Source organism: Ornithorhynchus anatinus, chromosome 19, assembly GCF_004115215.2.
Source record: "Ornithorhynchus anatinus isolate Pmale09 chromosome 19, mOrnAna1.pri.v4, whole genome shotgun sequence".
Lineage (NCBI taxonomy): Eukaryota > Metazoa > Chordata > Mammalia > Monotremata > Ornithorhynchidae > Ornithorhynchus > Ornithorhynchus anatinus.
This window is the reverse complement of record NC_041746.1, coordinates 33,460,067-33,479,665: the sequence shown is the minus strand read 5'-3', so window position 1 is coordinate 33,479,665 and position 19,599 is coordinate 33,460,067.

Sequence of the window (19,599 nt, the reverse complement as noted above, 5' to 3'; positions counted from 1 at the left end):
ATTGCACCTGTCTGATTATCTAACCCAGTGATCAATAAATTACATCATTATTGTCATTATTTCTGTGGTTTTCCCTCCATCCCCTCTAATTCGTCTAAATTCTCCAATTGCCCTCCTGGGCCTTCACCTCCTAGGTGGACAGCTTCCCTCCCATACTTGTTCCACCCTTTCTCTTCCCACTTTCCTGGCAGGCTTTCGTGAGAGCCCAGGGTGAGATGTGTTTACCCTTGGAATTGGGCTCTTTCCACAATTAAGAGCTTTTGGCAATCCCAGGGCTCAACCCTAAAATGTCCCGGAGGGATTTTTCTGAAGTAGTTTGAGGAGTGAGTCTCAGTGAGGCCCTGAAAAGGAGAGGAAATCCTCTGGCACAAATAGCCCGAGGTGAAGAAACAACATTTGCTGTTGATGCCAGAGTGTGTGTGTGTGTGTGTGTGTGTGTGTGGTAGTGGAGTAGGGGGGTAAGGGGAAAGGGCGGGGACCCAGGACTGAAGGTTTGCCTCTCCTCCCTACCTTCCACCTTTGAAGGGAGGGCTGAGTTGCTGTTTAGATGCATTATCATCCTTTCACGACAAAATGCACTCCCAGCTTTCTTTCTCCTGGCATGTTTACCTTCAGGAAAAGAAGGGAGAGCCCCCTCCTCTAGGGCCTTGAGTTGAGATAGAAATTGCTGAAAGAGAGAGAGGGAGAGACAGAGAAAGAGGGAGACTGAGACCTTAAACTCTGAAAGGAGAGGGTTCATGCCTACTAACTCTATTGTACAGTTCTTTCTTCAATGATCTGTATCCCCTAGACTCTAAGTTCCTTGAGGGCAGGGATCATGTCTATCAACTCTATCGTACTCCCCCAAGTGCTCAATGCAGTGTTCTTCACACAGTAATCAATCAATCAATGCTTTTTATCGAGTGCTTACTGGGTGCAGAGCACCATACCAAGTGCTTGGGAGAGTACAATATAACGAACTTCTTAGGCATGTTCCCCCTGCCCACAAAGAGCCTACAGTTTTAGAGGGACTTTAAGTGTAGCTTACAGTAGGTACTGGGTAAGCAGTACTGATTGATTGGTTGACTGGAGAGTTCACTATCTGGGCCTTCATCTGGGAAATGGACACTCCTTGATCTCCCCCAACAAGGAAATTGAAGTGATCCTTGAATGCATGAATGTATGCAGAGTGCTGAGCTCCTTAAATACCACTGCATTGGCAGGACTAGAGGCCAAAATGGCATCTAGAGGGATAAGAAGCAAGACTTCCATACTAGGCTAAGGGAAAAGAACAAGAACCAGGGAGGAAGTTTTATTCTTCCACCTCACTCCCCAGGCCCCAGGCACTGCAGGGGAGCCAAGAGGGGCAGCTAGTCACCAAAATGAGCCCACGGCCTACTCCCCGCCTCACCCAGTCTCTGATCAGTGACTTTGAGAGCTTCCTTAGAGTGAAAACTCCATCACTGACCTGGCCACCAGTAAACACAAATTCCAGGGGCGACCCACCATGTCCTCTGAGAAGACATGAGCTTAGTTGAGGGCTGAGCCCCAAGGGTGGACTTCTCCCTCATCCTCTGTATAGGGTTTGCCATTTGTAGAAAGGTGGCACGTACTACTGCAGTCCAACAAAAGTGGCACTGTCTTCTGTGAGACTCGGTGGAACCACTCCACCAGTGACCTGCTGGACTGTTCGGAGCAAGCCTTTGGTTTCACTGTTCAAAGACCCAGTCCTCTCTTCCCTTCATCTGCTCATTTCATTCTACCATAATAACACCTTGAAATGCCACATTTGATTTTCCTGATGTCTCATTTTCTTTCTCACAGTGCCCCAGTGAGGTAGGGAGGGGCTGAAATTAACATGCCCATTTTACAGAAGAGGAAATGAGGCTCAGAGGAGTCAAGTGACTTGCCTGAGGTCACACAACAGGCCAAAGGCACAGCTGGGCTCCAACCATGCTCTATCCTTCGGACCACACTGCCTTTCTCTACTTGAACATTGTAATGACTGAAATTCCTGTATTCTAATGGGAAGTTGCCTCCCCAGTTTCTTCCAGGATTCTGGTAAGCATATATTCCACACCGTGCTTATAGCAGAGGATAACCCAGACAAAACTTTGGTCTTTTTCAATTATTTAAGAATCAGGTGTCCTAGCTTTTCAAGAGCTAGTGGAAACTAACTGCTTCAGGAAGAAGCCTTCTGTCAGATTTTTTTCCTCCACTGATGCATGATTTGATCAAAAGTAGATGTTGAGAGGGAAGCTGATGGGAGTATTACAAATCAGCTGTGTGTCCATACAAGCCAGGCTTAATCTCAAAGGTGGGCACTTCTTCTTCCTCGCTTCTCAGTTTTCAGTTTCATTCTATTATCTCACTTCCTAGAAATGATTCAAGTGATTTACTGTAAACAAAGTTACTTCTTGTGGTGCCCGTTCCCCCAAGCCCACCTAAGACAAACATATTACACACACAGAGAAGCAGACACATACCCACACACACACACACAAACAGACGTATACCCACCCACAGACACATACCCACCCCCACACACAAAAAGACACACCCAGAGTATTCCTGGGAGAAACTCAATTTCACTTTCATTGCTTGAATAACTCTAATGATATCTCTTTGAAGAGGAGTGTTTAGAGAATATTCTGTCAAGGCTAGAGATTTTATTTTTTTTCTCAAGGACTCTCTTGTTCCCAAGCTCTCATCCTGATATTTCTTGGCTGCCTTTGTTTGAACTCCCCTGGATTCTTCCTCTTCCAACTCAGTCCTCCTCCTTATACACTGTGAGACAAGAACAAGAGCACTGGAGGAATCTTTGGCCCTCAAACTCCACTCCCCAGGCTCCAGATCCTGCAGGGGAGACAGGCAGGACAGTGAGACACTGAAACAAACTTGAAAGGCTGGCACTCTCCTTCTGGGTGGCAGACTGTGACCACTGAAAGCTTTTAATGAAAGCTAATGCTCCTCGAGCCAGGGGGCCAAAGGGACAGATTCCATGTCAATCAATCGTATTTATTGAGTGCTTACTGTATGCAGGGCACTGTACTAAGCACTTGGGAGAGTACAACACAGCAGTATAACAGAAACATTCCCTGATCACAACGAGCTTACAGTCTAGAGGGGGAGACAGACATGGACATAAATGCTGAGGGGCTGGGGGCGTGGGTGGTGAATAAAGGGAGCAAGTCAGGGTGACTCAGAAAGGAGTGGGAAAGGAGGAAATGAGGGCTTAGTCAGAGAAGGCCTTTTGGAGGAGAGGGGCCTTCAAGAAGACTTCGAAGATGGGGAGTGTAATTGTTGGAGGGTTATGAAAAGGGAACGCGTTTCAGGCCAGAGGCAGGACTTGGGCAAGAGGTTGCCGGCGAGATAGATGAAATCGAGGTACAGTAGTAGGATGGCATTAGAGGAGCAAAATGTGTGGGCTGGGTTGTAGTAAGAGAGCAGCGAGATGAGGTGGGAGGGGGCAAGATGATAAGTGCTTTAAAGCTGATAGTAAGGAGTTTTCTGTTTGATGTAGAGGTGGATGGGGCCATTGGAGGTTCTTGAGAAATGGCAAAACATGGTCTGAATGTTTCCATAGAAAAATATCCAGGCAGCAGAGTGAAGTATGGATTGTAGAGGAGAGAGACAGGAAGTAGGGAGGTCAGCAATGAAGCTGATATAGTAATCAAGGTGGAATAGGATAAGTGCTTGGATTGACATAACAATAGTATTCATTCATTTATTCATTCATTCATTCAATTGTATTTATTGAGCACTTACTGTGTGCAGAGCACTGTACTAAGCACTTGGAAAGTGCAATTTGGCAACAGATAAAGACACTCCCTACCCAACAATGAGCTCATAGTCTAGAAGGGAGAGACAGACAACAAAACAAAAGAAAACAAGTAGACAGGCATCAATACCATCAAAATAGTTAAATAGAATCAAAGCTATATACAGATCATTAATAAAATAGAGTAATAAATATGTATAAATATACACAAGTGCTGTGGGTGAGGGGAGGGGGTAGAGCAGAGGGAGGGAGTAGGGGCAATGGGGAGGGGAGGAGGAGCAGAAGGAAAGGGAGGGTTAGTCATTTGGGTGGAGAAGAAAGGATGGATTTTAGCTATATTGTGAAGGTTGAAAATTTAGTATTTAGTAATAGATTGAATATGTGGGTTGAATGAGAGAGAGGAGTCAAGGATAAGGCTAAGGTTACAGACTTGAGAGACAGGAAGGATGGTGGTACTGTCACTGCCACACTGCTTCTCACCCAACCAAGACTCAGTCAAAAGCCCAAGGGGCAATGATGCTGTGACCACCTCAGGGTCTGAGCTCCTGGATGCGCAGGCTAACCTCACCCCCAGCCAGGTGGAGAACAGGTCGAGGGGGTCGGGAGAGGGTGACAGGGTGCCGCTGTGGCACGTGGGTGGATGGACCACGAGGCAAAAATAAACTATGCCTCAATAACATCTTATAATTACAAAGGCGCGCACACCCATAAAAAGGTTTAAAGAGTGTTTAATAAAAAAGCAGCAATTAGCAATGAGAAAAAAAGAACTTGGCAACATACTAGAAATGTCTGAGTCAGGAGATTCAGAGTGGTTGAAAGACACATTCCACAGGCTTTTCATAAGGCAATTTAACAAGACTTCAGTCACTTTTATGTGTAACTGATGGCAAGTTCACACCTCTTCCTCTGAAAGTGAATTTCGCCCTAGGAGCCCGGCCCAGGCAGCTTCCTGGTACCCAAAGGAAGGACGCCCAGATGAAAAGAAACCAGTTTATTACAGGCAGTGAAGGAGGAGGGAAGGGATGCAGTATTTCTAAAAACCTCTGTTGTTCTTAATAGTATTGGTTAAGCGCTTACTATGCATGAGGCACTGTACTAAGCACTGGGGTGGATGCAAGATAATCAGGTTGGACACATTCCATTTTCCACAGAGGGCTCACAGTCTTAATCCCCATTTTACAGGCAAGGTAACTGAGGCATAGAGAAGTGAAGTGATTTGCCTGAAGACACACAGCAGACAAGTGGCAGGGCTGAGATTAGAACCCAGGTCCTTCTGACTTCCAGGCCTGTGCTCTATCCACTAGACCACACAGTGACAAGTGTGAAGGGCATGAATGATTTCCAGATCTGTTTTTTACCTTGGCACTGCTCTGGGTCCAATGGAAAGAATATTACTCTGGGAATTGGGAGACCTAAGTTCTAGTCCTGGCTTTGCCTGGGACTGGCTAATGTGGCCCAAGACCACTTCGACAGAGAGTCAGGCAGAGGCATATCCATTCCATTCCTAGTTTGGCCAGTGACTGGAGAGTGGAAGACAATATGCTACAAGTCAAAACTCACCTGTGCCGGGCAGCAGTGACATGGGAGAGAATCAAGGGTGAAGACTCAAGTTTACTGCGTGGAAGGAGGCAATGGTAAATCACTTCTGTATTTTTACCAAGAAGACTCTATGGATACACTACCAGAACGACTGCAGATGGAGGTGGGGCATTCTGGGCGAGATGTCCATGGCGTCACTATGGGTCGAAGATGATTCAAGGGCATAAGACAAGAATATTTTTGAATGAGGATCCCATGGCTTCTCTGGTGCCATACAAGACTGCTAGGGAAAGGACCACTTTGGAGAAGTAGTGCATCGCACGCCCAACAGGATTTAGTTACACTGAGTTTGTTAGTGGAATGAGAGAGATGAATCAAGGACAATGCCAAGGTTACAAGCATGTGAAGTAGGGAGGGTAGTGGTGTTGTCTACAGTGGTAGGAAAGACAAGGGAAGGACAGGGTTTGAGTGGGAAGATTAAAAAGTTCAGTTTTAGACTTGTTTAATTTGAGGTGCCGGTGGGACATACAAGTAGATATGTCTTGAAGGCACGAGGAAATGCGAGATTACAGGGAAGAAGAGAGGTCAGGGCTGGAGATATAGATTTGGGATTCATCTGCATAGAGATGGTAATTGAAGCCTTGGAGGCAGATGAGTTCTCCAAGGGAGTGGGTGTAGAAGGAGAATAAAATGGAACCTAGAACTGAGCCTTGAAGGATCCCTACTGTTAAAGGGTGTGAGGCAGAGGAGGAGCCAGCAAAAGAGACTGAGAAAGAGTGGTCAGAGAGCAGAGAACCAAGAGTGAATAGTGTCAATGAATCCAAGGTTGAATAATGTTTCAAGGAGAAGGGAGTGTCAAAGGTGGCTGAGAGTTCTAAAAGGATTAGAATGGTGTAGAGACTGTCAGATTTGGCAAGAAGGTCATCGGTTACCTTACAGAGGGTTGTTTTTGTGGAGTGAGGGATGCGGAAGCCAGGTTGGAGGGGATTGAGGAGAGAATTGGAGGGTAGAAAGTAGAAAAACCGTGTGTAAACAACTCACTCAAGAGGTTTGGAGAAAAATGGTAGGAAGGAGACGGAGCAATAACTGGAGGGAGCCATGGGGTCAAGGGAGGGTAAGGATCGTATCTACCAACACAGCTGCATTGTACTCTCCCAGTGCCTAGTACAGTGCCTTGTACACAGTAAATGCTTAATAAATGCCACTAATTGATTGACTGAGAACAAACAATGCAATCCTAGGTAATGAATCAGTCAATCAATCAATCAATCAATCAAAACATGTATTAAGTGCTTATGAAGTGCAGGTTGCTAGGTTTCAGTTTCTGCCTTGTCAGGCACTAGTCCTTCTAGGATGCTTGGAGGAACAATGTGATTGGTGGTTGTCTCCTTGGCAACCATCTTCATGTGATTTGGGATGTGCCTTCTAACATCCCTGTCCTTCCCTCGCGCAGTTCAAGAGGGACCTAACATACATCAATGAATCGAAGCCCTTTCCAAGCGCTGTAGACATACTAACTCTGCCCTGTATTAAGCCTGTGCACCCAATCATCCAAGATCCTCCTTGGACTCATGCTATTTTCTGCCTGCAGTATCAACTATAAACGTATCCCCTGTTGTGTTAAATGGTTTTTCTTTTTGTTTGTTTGCTCTGCCCTGGCCACTTCAAGTTTCTGCAGGGGCCCCTTTCCTGGAGCTGGGAGACTTGGTGATCACCTAATTCTGTTTTTGCCCTGTCGGCACCTTTCACAACTTTGAAAACCTCCATCCTGCTCTCTCCCAGCTGCCCTCCTTTCAGACTGAAAAAAACCTAACTTTTTTCTATCTACCTTCTTAGGGAAGCCGATCCATCCCCTTATCTTCTCCAATTCTATTGTGTCCTGCTTGAGATGTGGCTTTTGGGTATTTTTTTTTTAAAAAAAAAACCTTTGATGTGGAACCTTGTCAAAGAACTTCTTAAAAAAAAAACTTCAAGGATGATGTCCACTTCTTCCCTCTACCCACATGCTTACTGACCCCTTCAAAGAACTCCAATGGATTAGTGACATTGATTTCCTCTTTCACAAATCATGTTGTCTTTCCCCCAACAGATTGTATTTTCCTAAGGACTCATTGATGAGAGACTTAATTATAGATCGTCTGAGTCTATAATCTCTAGGGTCATCTCTGGAACCCATCTTGTTGATGGGAGTTGCACTGACAATGCATAGTGGCCAATTGTGCATTTAGCTGAGCTCTGTTCTCAGATATAATGCCCACATAACTTTCCAAATAACTTTCTCCAATAGATACAATTTTAGAAGGGTGTAATCAGGGGATAAAGGGAAGCAGGAAAAATTTACCAAGAAACGAGATTTTCCAAAAGTCAAAATGCCCACATTTCCCAGCATCCTCTGGGAATGAGAACTAATCAAGGTGTGGGGCGGCAGGGGTGGGGCGGAAAATATCTTTAGACTCCTCTCCCTAGATCCCCACTCTTGCTTCATCCTCTAGAAACCTTGCTGTGGAACTGAATTGATAATCTGGTGGAAGATCCTGCTTTATGCTGTTTATGGGTACATCCTTTTACTATTTGACTATTTATGAAGCTATATTTGTAAGGGTTTATGTGTTTAGAAAAGCTTGGATATTTAGGTGTGATTTATACTTTGAATTTGGTTTAATTTTCTGTCTTTGTCTTCCTATACTTTGCAACGAAACATCATTCTGTGCCTCAGGCCTGTATCCAGGGGAATGTCTAGCAGGTCTGTGGATTTCTCTCAGTCCCCTGTCTAGTAACTTTGGCATGGAGCTCAATCTATGCAGGCTGAATGAGCACTCACAGAAGACCTATGGCTTGGAATCACAATTTGAGACCCTTAAATTCAGGGAATTAAGACTAGAGCACTTATGTGCTTTCTGCATGCCAAAGCACTGTGCTAAGCACTGGGTAAGATAATTAGATAAGATACAGCTCCTTGTCCCACTACAGGGCTCATTGTTTAAAAGGAATAGGTAGCAGGTTTCTTTTCCCTATTTTATAGGTGGGGAACCTCAGGCTCAGAGCGGTTATGCAACTTGCCCCAGGTGACCCAGTGGGAAGATCTTAGAACTCCGGTCTCTTGACTCCCAGCTCCACTAGGCTGTGGGACAGTAAGAAAGAAAGAGGGACTAAGACCTGTATAGTCTCCATCCTTATACAACTACAGCCTGTTTGTAAAGCACTTTGAAGTCTGAGACTGAAATGTGGTCAGGCTAATTGAATTGATTGAATTAATAATTAGATGTACAATTGAATTTACCCACATCCACATGTGCAAAGATGGTCAGAAATCCATAGGTGTGAAGTGTTGATTTGATATGACTGTGGGTGTAGGAATTAAGCAAGGAAGCAAGGCAAGCAAGGGCTGCAGGGAAAAAGGAGTCCAGGACAGGTGCAAAGAACCTGAAGAAACCTCTGTGTGACTGCCTGAAGTTTGGAGATGACAGATGAATGGAGGGGTTCCTCGTTAGTGAGGGGAACTTGCTAGGTCAAGCTTGGTTACTGCAGCTGGAAAGATCCCCAAGAGCAAACACTTCTATTGCCTGGAAACAGGGGAGAGACGCACTAAACCATTCAGGAAAAACCTTTTCCTTAAGAGCCATCATTGTAAAAGCAGCATAGCTTAATGGCTAGAGCACAGGCCTGGGAGTCAGAAGGACCTGGGTTCTAATCTTGACTCCACTACTTGTCTGGTGTGCTGCTTGCCAGCTGTGTGACTTTGGGCAAGTCATTTAACTTCTCTGTGCCTCAGTTACCTCATCCGTAAAATGGGGATTTAAAACTGTGAGCCCCACGTGGGACAACCTGTTGACCTTGTATCTCCCCCAGCGCTTAGAACAGTGCTTTGCACATAGTAAGCGCTTAACAAATACCACCATTTTTCTTCTTGTGTGACCTTGAGCAAGTCACTTGACTTCTCTGTGCCTCACTTACCTCATCTGTAAAATGGGGATTAAAACTGGGGAGCTCCATGTGGAACATAGATTGTGTCCAACCTGATTAACTTGTACCTACTCCAGAGCTCAGAAAAGTGTCTGACACATAGTAAGTGCTTAACAATTTCATTTAAAAAAAAAATCAAACAGACTTGGCAGGACTGCAAGACAAATCACTATTGGCTTCTCATTACTGATTTATCACTACTGGCTCATCATCACTGGTTTTTTACTACAGATTTATCACTACTGGCTTATCTCTACTGGCTCATCACTGCTGGTTTATCACTACTGAATTATCATGACTGGTTTAACACTACTGATTTATCACCACTGAATTCTTACCACAGATTTATTCTACTAGCTTATTACTACTGCTTTCTCACCACTAGTTTATCATAACTGCCATGCCCCTGGTTAGTGCTCTGAGTCAATTCTAATACAACAGTATTCAGCAAAGTGGTGCTAATTGATGTCTTGTTTCAATCTATCAATCAGTCAACCAATCAGTGTTATTTATTGATCACTTTCTGTTTGCAGAACACTGTACTAACCACTTGGGACAGCATAATAGAGTTGGTAGACCCGATGCCTGCCCTCAGTGAGCTTACAGCTTGGGGGGGAGACAGATATTAAAATAGGTTACAGTGTATGGTCCTCCTCTACACTACAAGCGCCTAGGGGGCAGAGAATGTATATACCAGTTCCGTTGTATTTTACTCTCGCAAGTTTCTAGTAAAATGTTCTGGACACAGTAAGTGCTCAATAGATACCTTTGATTGATAGGAGAAGCAGCAGAGTCTATTAAGGGTATGTACATAAGTGCTGTGGGGGCCAGGATAGTATCTAAGTGCTTATCGGGAACAGATTTATGAGTGCAAAGGTGTTGCAGAAAGGAGGGAAAATAAAGTGGGAAGATGAGAGGTTAGTTAGGGAAGGCTTCCTGGAGAAGATACTATTTTAAGTGGTCTTTGAAAATAGGGAGAGTGGTGGTGGGTCAGATGTAAGATGTAAGATTTATGAGTGCATAGGTGTTGCAGAAAGGAGGGAAAATAAGGTGGGAAGATGAGAGGTTAGTTAGGGAAGGTTTCCTGGAGGAGATGCGATTTTAAGTGGTCTTTGAAAATAGGGAGAGTGGTGGTGGGTCAGATGTAAAGCGGGGAGGGGCATGTTCAGTCAGGAAGGGGGATGTGAGCCAGGGTCAAATGAGAGGAAATGAGATCGAGACACACAAATTAGGCAGGTGTTTAGAGTGAAGTGTGTGGGCTGGTTGGAGAGGTGTGAGATTAGGTGGAGGGGGGGAGAACTGACTGAGTGCCTCAAAGTCAATAGAGGGTAGTTTCTGTTGGATGGACAACCATTGGAGGTATTCATTGACTGGTTACTGTGTGCAGAGCACTGTACTAAGTACTTGGGAGAGTACAACAAAACAATATAATTGACACATTCCCTGCCCACAACTAGCTTACATGCCCCCATCCCATCTCTTTCTGACCCATCCCATCCTGCTCCCCACCCAATGTGTGCAGAATTATATTTTAGAAAAATATTCTGGGAACCAGAGTGAAGTATGGACTGGGGAAGGTAGAGGTTGGAGTCAGGGAGATCAATTAGTAGACTGATGCAGTAATCATGACAGGCTATGACAAGTTCTCGAACCAGGATGTTAGCAGCTTGGATGGAGAGAAAAGGGAGGATCTGGTGACTGACTGAATATGGGAGCTGAATGAGAGAGATGATCAAAGATAATGTCAAAGTTACTGGCTTGTGAGACAGGAAAGATGGTAGTGTGTCTACAAGTGATGGGAAAATTGTGGGAGGAGAATCTAGGTGAGAAAATGAAGAGTTCTGCTTTTGGACACCTTAAGTTTGAGGCATTGGTGGGACATCCAGGTAGAGATGTTCTGTTGGCAGGAGGAAATGCAAGATTGTAGAGAAGGAGAGAGGTCAGGATGGAGATTTGGGAATTGTCCATGTAGACATAGTAGTTGGTAGTTTTCCATACACTGTAATGTAAAGTGTATTAATGCATTCCCAAGATCTAACCAAGCGATAGAAATATAATAAGAATGGTGATGAAAAACACAAGCAAAAACCAATAATGAAAGATGGTGAATTATAATGATTTTGTGCCCATATGTAAATGAAGTAATTAAATTTCAAAGTGTTTTATCTTTCACATCCTTTTCAGCAAAAATGTACCCTGTGCTAACAAATTTACCATTATCTATGATAGATATCACAACAGATCTTCATTGACTTATGCTAAATAGATATCATTGTCTATTCTTGATTTTAATGGGCTTTAATTTTTCCATTCAACTCTGTCAAAATGTTTCCCAGAAAGAGGAAGGGAGGTACTTAAGCCAAGGTGAGGTTTTCGGTCACCTCAAAGTGCAAGGGTGCTGTAAGTAAATATGGGCATTAACATACAATCATGCAAAAAGACCCTTAAAGTGAAGAATAACTGTAGTTACCGACTCTTTCTGCTGATGGACCATGGCAGTGGAGCTGAAGTAGGCTTCATCTTTCTGAGAGGGAGGGGGAAGTGAACTAGGGAAGGGGATGGGGGTGGGGGCAGGTGATGGATGTGGAGGAGTATGGGACAGGGGTTGGGAAGGGGATGGGGAGTGGGATGGTGAGAGGGATGGGAAGGTGGGGGAAGTGGATGAGGAGGTGGATTGGGAAGGGGGGTATGCAGGTGTGGGGATAAGGGAAAGTACACCAAAGTCAGCTGTCCCCCAGGCTAATAATGTTGGTATTTGCTAAGTGCTTACTATGTGCAGAGCACTGTTCTAAGCCCTGGGGTAGATACAGGGTAATCAGGTTGTCCCATGTGAGGCTCACAGTTAATCCTCATTTTACAGATGAGGTAACTGAGGCACAGAGAAGTTAAGTGACTTGCCCACAGTCACAGAGCTGACAAGTGGCAGAGCTGGGAATCAAACCTATGACCTCTAACTCCGAAGCCCAGACTCTTTCCACTGAGGCTAGGGCTCATTAATTCCCCTGTGTCTACCCCAGCGCTTAGAACAGTGCTCGGCACATAGTAAGCGCTTAACAAATACCAACATTATTATTAAACACTTTCTACCTTTCAGGAAAGAAAAGAAAAATGAATAATGGGACTGTCAGCTCATTGTAGGCAGGCTACATTTCTACCAACTCTGTTACACAGTACTGTCCCAAGTGCTGAGTACAGTGCTCTGCACTCAGTAAGTGCATAAGATATATATGATTGATTAATTCATTGATTGGGAGTAGGGAAACCTGGATACCTGTCACAGCTCTGCCACTGGCCTTCTGGGACAGCCATTTCACCTCTCAGGACCTCAGTTTCCTTATCTGTGAAATGGGGATAAAATAACAGCTCTTCCCCCTTTTAGATTCCACCCCAGTGTTTAGTACAGTGCTGTGGAATATGGCAAGTGCATAATAAGTACTGGCTCTCGCTAACTGAAGGAGGGGTTCATTCCCTTAGAGGGTCAGGGTTTCTTTCGGGCTGTCAGTGACCACCTCAAACAAGCTCTGGAGGCCGAGATCATTGGAATATAAACTGATCCTGAAGGAGAAGTTGGGACAGAGTCAGTTCTCCATCTGCTAAAACCTCTTTTCACCCACAGGGCTCTTGGCTGGCAACAAAGGAAGTTTGTTCCTGAGGCTGAAGCTTTTCTTTAAGGTGCTTGAATCCAACCAGCTCTTTTCTTTTCAAAGGGTCATTCTAAAATGATGTTTTTTCCCCCGAAGATACCAATGGCCTTTGACTGGCGGGTGACCGAGGCATATTGGGGACAGGACATTGAGGGCTTTGTGATCACAGGAAGAGCCCAGAACAGAGAGAGAAGCCCGCTGAAGGATACTTGCCAGAGAGCCAGGGGAGGGGGTGGGGAGTGGGAGGCAGAATGAAGAAGATGAAGGAGCTAGGGAAATGACTGTTATTCCAAGAGATGTCCAGATAAGCCCAGCCTGGAGCAGAGAGCGGGGCCAGTGACCTTTCTGGGGACTCAAGTTACAGCCGCTGTCAGTCTTTGGATGCCCGGCTGGAGGCCTCTGAAACTCCTCTGCTCCTACAGGACTATCCGGCCCCTTCCATGGCCCCTGGATGGAAGGATTTACTGGGCCACATGTTCTCTCCTGCTTTGGCATGGTGCCAGCTGTTGGGCTAGGCCAGCAGGCAATAAATATAAGGGTGTTTGGAAGGCCACAGAGTATAACATTGTGGTCAGGGAATGTGTCTATTTACTGTAATACTGTACTCTCCAAGTGCTTAGTACAGTGCTCTACACACAGTAAGGTCTCAGTAAATACAAACTGAATGAATAGAAAAGGAGTGCCGCTGGGCAGGGCAGGGCTCTGTGAGGTCTCTCCTGACCCAGATAGCTTTCTGTTTTCTGTTTCCCTCAGCATAATTTGCATCAGTCCATCAACACTGGGCTAAAAGCTGGAGTAGATGCAATATAATCAGGTTGGACACAAGTCTGAGGGGGACTCGCAGTCTAAGGAGGAGGGAAAACAGGTATTTTCATCCCCATTTCATGGAGGAGGAAACTGTGGCCCAGAGAAGCCAAGGGACTTGATCAAGGTCACACAGCAAGAAAGGATTGGAGCTGCCATAATGTGGGTATGTTTGTATTCATCTGTGTCACCAACTTCCATGAACAAGAGACCAAGGAGCAGAGGGCCAAGGGGTCAGGTTGATGGTTTTTGTTGTTGTTGTTGTTTTATGGTATTTGTTAGGTGCTTACTATGTGTCTCACACTGTTCTAAACACTGGGGTAGATACAAATTAATCAGATTGGACATGGTCCTTGTCCCAAAGGGGCTCAGGGCTCAGGTTCTAAGTAGGAGGGAGAATAGGTATTCAGTCAATTAATGGTATTTATTGAGCGCTTACTGTGTGCAGAGCACTGTGCTAAGTATTGAGGAGAGAAATAATAATTAATAATAATTATGGTATTTGTTAATCACTTACCATGTGTAAGATACTGTACTAAGCACTGGGTAGATACAATCAAATTGGGTAGGACACAGCTTCTGTCCCATGTGGCGCTCACAGTCTTAATCCCCATTTTACAGATGGGGTAACTGAGGCCCAGATAAATTATTTGCCCAAGATCATATAGCAGAAAAGCAGTGGAGCTGGGATTAGAACCCAAGACTTTCTGACTCCCAGGGCCATGCTCTATCCACTAGACCACGCTGCTACAGAGCTGGTTGACAGTATCCCTGCCCACAACAAGTTTACAGTCTAGAGGAAAGCCCTGTTTTACAATTGAGGAAACGTAGGCACAGAGAAGTTAAGTGACTCACCCAAGGTAACAGGACCCACCCAAGGTAACACAGCAAGCAAGTGACAGAGCTAGGATTGGAACCAAGTCCTCTGACTCTCTGGCCTGTTCTCTTTCCACTAGGCTATGCTGCTTCTCTGAACCAAAAAGAGTCAGAATCAATTTCAAAAGTATTATCCCAATCAACTTTACTTTGCTTCCAACCTGTATTTCACCTCCCCGGGCCATGGACCCTAGCACCTTAGGGCAATCAATCAATCTATTGTATTTACTGAGCACTTACTTACTCTGCACAGAGCACTGTCTTGAGCCCTTGGGAGAGTACAATAGAATTAGTAGACATGACCTCCACACTCAAGGAGTTTACAGGGCAGCCCAGGAAATGGCTCTGGGCAGGTCAACCAGATGCCCATCGCTATCCTGGACAGCTCTGTTCACATCTCGTTTCCTAGGGAAGGAAGCAGCCCATGATACAGAAGAAGAATTGTTTTGTAATTAAGAGAATTCCAGTCAGCTCTGTGCTTTGAGGAGACCGTGAAATAGTTTGTGGGAGACTCATAATCCTCCTTCCTCCTCCAAACTGCCCCATTCCTCTCTGCCTCCGACTCCCTTTTGATGTGGGTGTGCTGCTCTGCCTGACCTGGCCTATAATCATAATAACACCTTGAATTTGCAGAGCACCTTTGATTTCCTAAGCTCTCTTACTTGACTGATCTCATTTTTTACTCCCATCATCCAAGAATGGAGAGCCAGGTATTATTATCCCCATTTTACAGATGAGGAAAAGGAAGCCCAGAGAGGTTCAGTGATTTACCCAAGGTCCTACAGCAGGCTAAGAGCAGAGCTGGTACTAGAATCGTGGTCTTCTGGGGTGGTGATGCTTCAGTTCTCCCCATCCTGTTTTACCTCGCTTATCTCACTTTTAACTCTGAAGTCCCTGGGATGTTTTCAGTTGAGAAAACTGAGGCACAGAGAAGTATCTTCTCTGTACAGTGCTCTCTCTGCCCAGTGCTCTCTCTGGAAAATGTTCTCTCTGCACAGTACTCTCTCTGCACAGTACCTTCTCTGCACAGTACTCTCTGAACAATGCTCTCTCCGCATAGAGGTCTCTGAACTGTGTCTTTCTGCACAGTGCTCTTCCTGCACAGTATTCTCTCTGCACAGTACCCTCATTGCCCAGTAGTCTCTCTGAACAATGCTCTCTCTGTATAGTGCTCTGCCTGCACAGTATTCTTTGCACGGTCCTCTCTCTGATGGCTCAGGGTAGTACCCCAGGCAAATGGGGGTGCAGGATTCGAAACCAGATTGAAAAACAGCATGTCCTAATGGGAAGAGCATGGGCTTGGGAATCAAAGGAACTCCGGCCCTGGTCACTGAAGGTCTCCGGGAGATTTGGGGGAGAGAGCATTAAAAGCTGCAGCTGGCTTAGGCTCAGGGCTTCCTGAGTATCTGAAAGGCCGGCACTGCTCTTCCATCATCACAGAGAGCAGGAGCAGTGCACCTGATACCCTTCAAAGGGCTTGGATGCAGGAGGTGGCGTCCCCTCCTCGGGGCCCCAGTCAGGGGGCAAAATGTTTTTCTATTCCTGATAAAAGGACAGTGTCCACCCCTCGTCAGGACGGGTCCGGCCGCTGACCAGAGGGTGGAGGGCTGGCAGCCAGCATGGAGGGGCAGGCCCTGCAGACTGTCTGGTGAGCTCTGGTTCTGAGGGACTGTGCGCCTGGTTGTCTTGGGGCTTGGAAGCCAATGCTGGAGACTTCCTTTAGAGATCCTGTCCATGGGCCCAAGTTCTCCTAGTTTGGGGTCATGAAAATTGGGTTTAAATAAAAATGGCTCCTTTTAAAAACCAAAATTTGATTTTAACTCTTAGTTAATGATTCCTGAACAGTCCCAGGGCCCACCTGGCCATGGCTCCCTGCTAAGGAGAGTCCTTTTGGTTAATCAGTCAATCAATCATATTTATTGAGGGCTTACTTTGTGCAGAGCACTGTATTAAGTGCTTGGCAAAGTACAATGGAACAATATAACAGAACACATTTCCTGCCCACAGGGAGCTTACAGTCTAGAGGGAGCTTTCCAATTATGGCATTCTCATCTGTAAAATGGAGAGGAAGACAACCACCCTTCTTTCCTCATAGATTAGGACTCCCATGTGGAAGAAGAACCGTATCAATCTCATTGTCTCTTTCCTATCTGTTCCAGTGCTTAGCCTAGAGTAAGCACCATACAAAAACCATCATTATCATATATTATATATCATATATATAATCAGTCAGTGGTAATACCTGAGTGCTAACTTTGAGCAGGGAACTATACTAAGCACTTGCAAGAGTGCCATACTGTTGGTAGACATGATCCTTGCCCTCGAGGAGTTTTTAGTCTAGGTTTTTATTTTACTTTCAAGGACATTAAAGAGGACCCTCTTGTTGTGGGGCAGGGAGGCCTAGAAGAAAGAGTATAGGACTTGGGAATCAGGAAACAGATAGACTTCTCTGGCCCTCAGTTTTCTCATCTGTAAAATGGGGGATAAAATACTTGTCCTCTCTCCTACTTAGACAGTGAGCCCAGTGAAGGACAGAGACTATTTTGGACCTGATTATCTTGTATCTACCCTAGCACTTCCTACCATGCTTGACACAGAGTAAGCTCTTAACACATTTACTATTATTATTATTAATATTAATATTGATGCTGTTAAATAATAATCATAACCCTAGTATCTAAGTGCTTACTCTGTGTCAAGCGCTGAATTGGGTCCTGGGGTAGATAGAAGATCATCATCTCAGAAGTGATTTGCCTCAGAGGATAAAAATTCCAGGCAAAGTCACACCAGCAAAAGGCTATTTCCTAATGAAGGCCTTGCTGAGATACATTGGTTATCGGAACTTCGTGTGGTAAGGATGATTATGACTCAGTCATTTCTGCCTTATTTAATATTACCTAATGCAGAGCCCCGATGGGAAGTACTGGCCGAGGAGATTCTAGTGCTAGCCTTTGTTTCCTCCAGAAACATTTTGCCATTTGCAGCATCTTTTGGGTTTTCTATGGAAGGACAGAGCAGAATCAGGTCTCCTAGAATGGGCGGATTGTGTTCTAGAAGAGCCTTGCCTGCTGGGAAATTTGCACTGCTGTCTTGACTGGCATAGCACATGTGCTACCTCAGTGATGCAGTGTGGTCTAATGGGAAGAGCATGGGTCTGGGAGTCAGAGGACCTGGGTTCTAATCCTAGTTCTGCCATTTACCTGCTATGTGAACTTGGGCAAGTCACTTCACTTCTCTTACCTCAGTTCCATAAAATGGGGAACTGAATTTGAATCCATAAAATGAGGATTCAAAACATGGTCTCCCTCCTAATTAGACTGTGAGTCCCATGTGAGACCTGATTATCTTCTATCTACCCCAGAGCTTCATACGGTGCTTGGCACATAGTAAGCACTTAACAAATATCGTCATTATTATTTCTGTTATTTTACTAACAACTGTTTCTCCAGTCAATGAATGTGCACAACCAACACTTCCATCACCACACAACCAACACTTCCATCACCACCCACATGCTCCCAACCATCTCTTCCATCACTATGCATATGCTCCCAACCATCTCTTCCATCACCATGTGCATGTTTGCAACCATCTCTCCCAGCACCTTGTGCATGCTCACAACTATCTCTTGCATCACCATGTGCATGCTTACAAACCTCTCTCCCAACACCAAGATGCTTTGTGCCCAGGCAGCTGCTCACTTGAGGAAGAACGCCTCCTAATGTGAAAACACACATTTGGAAGAACTGCTTGTGATCTCAGGAAAGGGAGACCGGGGTCATGTTGCCCTCCAGAGGATACCAGCATTCCATGTACAATGGCTGGGATTCTTTCCCATGAAGAGAGGAAAATCTGATTCAAATTCTAGTACTGAACAATCCACATTCTGCCACCTGTGGGTGCTTATAATCTTGGATCATTCATTTCAATACCAATCATTACTATTAATAGTAACAACAATAACAATCATACTAACAGTGCGTTGAGGGCAGGGAATGTGTTTCTGCTATAGCATTATATTGTACCCTCCAAAGCACGTAGTACAGTGCTCTGCACACAGTAAATGCTCCATAGGTATGATTGACTGATTGAATTTCTTAAGCATTTATAATGTACCAAGCACTGGGGTAGATGCAGGAAAATCATATCGGGCACTGTCCCTATTCCATCATCTAGGACTCAGTCTAAAAGGGAGGGAGAACCGGGATCCTCTCCCCATTTTACAGGTGAGGAAACTGAGGCCCAGAGAGATTAAGTGACTTGTCCGGGGGTACCCTCCACTGCACTGTCATGTTACTCTGAAAATACCATTAGTCTCTTCTATCAATAAATCAGTCGTATTTATTGAGTGCTTAGTGTGTGCAGAACACTGTACTGAATGTTTCTCAATTCTTCTACTGGATTTGCTTGTCTACAACACAGGAGGTATTAGCCACAGACTCCTTCCTTAGGTGAATACTCTTGGGAGGAACTTAAATTTGAATTGGGAAAGTGACTAACAGCTGTGGATTGGTGGCTTTGAGCCCCTTGGAGTGGGTACTTCACATTCACCTAACGGGTGACCAGGATGGGTCAGTAAATGTTGGTGAGAAATAGGACACACAAAGTTGGAGAGCTATGAGTCATTCCGATCACAAGCTCTTTAGACAAGAATTCTCGTAAACAAGGCAGAAAAGAAAAATATGCTGTATTCATTTCTAAGAAAGATATTTGTTTCATTCTGCATATTCCACTTCTCGCAAGCAGACACACCCTGGCGTGGTGTCCTATTGAATTATAGAAAGTGCACAGTCAGGCATTGGTTCTGTATTTTCGGTTATGCATTCCTCTCCATTTTTAAGGCCCAAATACCTCAGTGGTTTGGGGTCTCTTTGTACCATCCAACTGGGCCAATCTTTCAGATCTTTGAGAAGCAGCATGATGTAATGATGTCTGCCACTTGTCTGCTAGGTGACCTTGGACAAATCACTTCACTTCTCTGTGCCTCAGTTACCTCATCTGTAAAATGTGAAT